Source organism: Vicia villosa, unplaced genomic scaffold (assembly GCF_029867415.1).
Source record: "Vicia villosa cultivar HV-30 ecotype Madison, WI unplaced genomic scaffold, Vvil1.0 ctg.002989F_1_1, whole genome shotgun sequence".
Taxonomy (NCBI): Eukaryota; Viridiplantae; Streptophyta; class Magnoliopsida; order Fabales; family Fabaceae; genus Vicia; species Vicia villosa.
The window spans coordinates 35,696-40,834 of record NW_026706085.1 but is presented as its reverse complement, the minus strand read 5'-3'; positions in this window follow the sequence as shown (position 1 = coordinate 40,834).

Genomic DNA, 5,139 nt, shown 5'->3' with positions numbered 1-5,139 from the left:
AAAGAGGCAGATACGCGAGTAAGGGTTGCTTTGACTCCTGAGTGTCCCGCTGTCGGGGTGGCATGAAATTCCCGTAGTACCTGTTGTCGCAGCTGATCAATGTCTAGTATGAACAATCTATCCTTATAGAGTAACAAACCGTTTGATTTCTTGAAGTGCTCTCGTTCTATTTCATTTGTTTGTAATTTTGATAGCAACTGTTGTCCTGCTGTATCTGTAGTGTAGAATGATCGCAACCTAGTCAGGAGATATGGTATTGCTGAAGACAAGGCAAACAACAACGGTTCTTCTGCAGAATATTTCCTACTAAGAGCATCAGCGACCACATTAGACTTCCCAGGTTTGTAAAAAAATTTGAAATTAAAACCCTGTAATTTTGCTGCCCATTTTTGTTGTTCTGGAGTTTGTATTTTCTGAAGCAACAAATTTCTTAAGCTTTTCTGATCTGTATAGATATGGAATTCTTGTCCAATCAAATATTGACGCCACTTCTTTATTGCTTCTGTTACAGCAAACATTTTGCGGACATAAACAGAGGACGCCTGCATACAAGGACACATCTTTTTACTGAAAAAGGAAATGGGATGGCCTTCTTGGGAAAAAATAGCACCTATGGCAACTCCTGAAGCGTCAGTTTCAACGATGATTTTTTTTGTAAAATCTGGTAGTGTTAAGACCGGCATGTCGGTCATGCGTTGTTGTAATTCTGTAAAGGCCTTGGTTGCCTCTGTACTCCAAACAAATCTAGTGGAACGCAAAAGATCGGTGAGGGGAGCGGCGAGAGAGGCGTACTTTTTGACAAAGCGATGATAAAATCCGGTAAGGCCCAAAAACCCTCTGAGTGCAATGTGTGATCGTGGTTGAGGCCATTCTAATATAGCCTTAATCTTTTCTGCATCTGGTGCCACCGTGCCTTCAGAAATAACATGTCCAAGGTAGTGGACTTTAGGAACTGCAAACACACATTTAGATAACTTCACCACATAACAGTTAGCCATTAGTAAATCAAAGATCACCTGCAAATGCTCTAGATGTTCAGTAAAATTTGAACTATAAATCAGTATGTCATCAAAAAAAACTAAAACAAATTTTCGTAAATATGGTCTCAAAAAGTCATTCATTGCTGATTGAAACGTTGAGGGTGCATTAGTCAAGCCAAAGGGCGTAACTAGGAATTCATAGTGTCCGTCGAAAGTACGAAAAGTTGTTTTATGTGTATCCTCTGATGCCATTCAGATCTGGTGATAGCCTGAGCGTAGATCTAGCTTGGTAAAAACCTTGGCTGAACCAAGTTCATCAAGTAATTCATCAATTGTGGGTATGGGAAAACGATCTTTAACTGTAACTGCGTTAAGTGCACGGTAGTCAACGCAAAAACGTCACGTCCCATCTTTTTTTTTAACTAGTAATACCGGGGACGAAAAAGGGCTGTGACTGGGTATGATGAGTCCTTCTTTTAACATTTCATCAATAATTGTTGTCATTGTTGTCTTTTGGGAATGAGGGTATCTATATGGTTTCACATTGATAGGGGCAGTGATGGGCAAAAGGTTAATGTGATGGTCGTGTGGTCTAGGTGGTGGAAGGCTTGTGTGTGGCTGAAAAATTGAGGGGTATTTATGGAGAAGTTTGGAAAGTTGAGGGTTGGTATCAATAGGTAAATTATTCAAAGGGTGTGGTTCCAATGAAGGTGTGGTTGAGGGAGTAGGTTGGAGTATCATTAGATGTAAAGAAGAGATGGAGTTTTGGTGGATCAGTTGCTTAAATTGGTGGAAGGTTGTGGGCTGGGGCAAAGAAGTAGAGTCTCCTTGTAGGGTCATGGGGGTGTTGTTATGGGTGAATGTAATTGAAGGTATAAAGAAATCTGCCTGGATGGTGCCAAGTGTCCTTAGCCAAGCCATCCCTAGGACTACATCATCCCCTTCTATGGGAAGAAGATAGAAAGGAAGTTTAAATTGTTTTTCTTGGAGGGTCAGTTTGACGTTGTTACAAATTCCTTCGTATTGAAGGTGAGAGCCATTACCGACCATAACTGAGAATTGGGGAATTGAAGTGGTAGCGAGATTTAGATGTTGGGCTATGTGAGGCTGAAGTATGTTGTGAGTGCTCCCTGTATCCACTAGAACCATAACCTGTAGTCCCTCAATCAGTCCTTTGAATTTAAGTGTTTGTGGCGAAAACTGGCCCGTTCGAGCTTGAGTGGATAATTGAAAATAAGTGTCTTCTTGTTCTGGCTGTGGTTCTTGTTCCTGATTTGTATCCATCAAGGTTTCATGGTCCAAAAATTCATCTTCACACAAAAGAATAAGAAACCTTCCCGCTGCACATTTATGACCGGGAATAAATTTCTCGTCACAATTAAAGCATAATCCTTGGGCCCTTCTTTCTTGAATTTGGGCTTGTCATAATTTTCTAATGGGTAGGCGTGATGGTTGGGTGATGGAGGTGGGTTTAGGAAAAATATTTGGTGGGGTGGGAGTAGTGGGATTGGATTTTTGGTTTTGACTAGAAAAGTTGCTGGAATTTGGCTTGATGTAGGGACTAACATAGGGTTTAGAAAATTTGGGCTTTGAGTCTTTATGTTTGGCTTCAATCAGTTTGGCTAACCCAATAGCTTGTGATATGTTTGTAGGTTTATGAATTTCCATCTCATTTCATATTTCCACATTAAGTCCAGAAATAAAATAATTCAAAATGGCCTCTTGTGGCAATCCCACAACCTGATTGCCTAGCTGTTCAAACTTAGTTTGGTACTCAACAATCGTTCCATCTTGTCTTAACTTAAATAATTCAGCTTGATGATTGTCATAAGTTGATGGGCCAAAACGCAGCTCTAAAGCCCTTGTGAAAGAGACCTAATCAGTTAACAAATGACTATGGCGCATCCACTTAAACCAACCTAAAGCATCTCCTTTCATGTAAAAAGAAATGAGAGACAAACAATTTTCTGCTGGATAATTATAAAAACTAAAAAACCGTTCTGCTTGAAATAACCACTCTAATGGGTTAGATCCATCAAAAGGGGGAAGTTCAATTTTGGGTGTTCTAAGGGGTGGTAAGGGTGGAATGTGGGTTTGCTGTTGGTAAGGGTTTGAAGGTGAAAAAGGTGTTTGAAAATTCTGGGTAGGTATAAATGTAGGGATTGTTGGTATAAATTGTGGGTATGTGGGAAAAAGTGGTGGTGGGGGTGGTGGGGCAGAATGGTAACGTTGTGGTATAGGTATGGATGGTTGAGGGGTGGTTTGAGACATGTTAATGGCTTGTTTAAAAGGGGAAGTAGCTGAGGAAAAAATGTGGGTAAAAGGGGGTGATCCAAAAGATATGGAAGAGGTTTGAGGAGTCATACCTGAGGAGCTTGCTCCTGAATGACCCGCAGCAGCAGTCACACTCGGTGGTTGGTTTGTTGGCTGTAGAAAAAGTTTACCAATAGCAGCCATGAGCGCGTCGTAACATGAGTCCTCCACAGATTTCTCATTTTAAAGCTGAGTCCGAATCTGTCCCATTTGTTGGGCCAAATCTGCAGAAATCTGAGCGAAACGTGTATCAATCTGGTCTTGAGTTTCTTGCATAGCATTACTAATATGGAGAGAAGTGATTTGAACAACTTCTTCCAATATTTCTTTAGAAGAAGGGTTTGGGGGTTTTGGGAGAGCCATGGGAGGGTAGAGAAAGGAAGATGAAAGCACCAATGATAGATGTTAGCTAGACTAAAAATTCAGATCTCAAAGGCATTAAAAGAAATTGACATTAAAACAACTTCATACTTTCTTCATAGTCTCTCATGAAAGAGGAAATACACTTAAATAGCTAGGGTTGGAAAAGATTGAAACCCCACTAATGGGCCATGGGCCAAAATCGAAAATTACAAACAAATTAGTAATAATAATCTTTTAAAGCCAAAGGAACTTTCTTAGATCTCTTGGGCCTATTGGGCTACATATCAGCATGTGATTCCAAACCAGTTGCAGAAGTGGATGGAGGAATTCCAAGATTCAAGAGCTCCATAAGGATCACTGGTTATTGATTCTTTGAATTTGAGCAATGCAAAATGATCAGTTTGGTTTCCTAATGTCACTGCCACAATTTTGTTTAAACCAAAGAACATCAAACATAAGGAAAAGAGAAAAATCAGATGAAGGTATAAAAGTACAGGTGATATGGGAGAAAAATACTTCATTTGGTTTATGGTATTATGTTTGTGTTAGATAGTTATGAGAGAATAGAAAGGAATTGCATGCATTTAAATACTTATAGTAACATTGAAACATTACAAAATTACTAATAATTAATTAATTATAAGATTAAAATGTGATTTTATGGATTTTCTTTAACATTAGAAGAATTGATGCTTTACTAATTTCCTTGACTTTGTGGAGAATGAATGGCTCTCTTACCTTCTTTTTTACGAGAATGGATCTTACCGGTTCTCGCATATAACATTTTACTATATTTTTTAGATTAAATTGGAGGTCTATTCTAAAATTTTATTTAAAAATTTTGTTTGGACCAAATGAACTGTAGTTGATGCAACAAAAATCAACAAAGACGGCTGAGAATATATTCCCATTGAACCGTAAAACAGCTTCACTGCTGCAATTGAAAATAAGTATCACTGATGATACCCATATCTTAAATCAATCTTGCTAAATACATAAGCTCCAACCAACTGATCCATCAAATCATCAATCCTCGGAAGTGGATACTTGTTCTTAATCGTCACCTTGTTCAATTGCCTATAATCAACACAAAGCCTCATAGAACCTTCCTTCTTCTTAACCAACAAAATAGGTGCACCCCACGGCAACACACTAGGATGAATAAATTTCTTCTCCAACCAATCCTCAAGTTGACTCTTCAACTCTTTCAACTCAGAAGCGGACATCTGATATGGAGCCATAGAAATAGGACTAGTTCCGGAAACTAAATCAATCGAAAACTCAACTTCACGTTCTGGCGGTAAATCACTTACATCTTCAGGAAATAACTCCGCAAAATCACAAACTATCGGCAACTCCTCAATTGTTCTCTTCTCATGAACATCCAAAGTGGCCAACAACATAAACAACTCGGCTACATCTCGCACAGATTCATCAACTTGCTTAGCAGATAAAAACAAATCTTCCTTAACACCAATTTCAG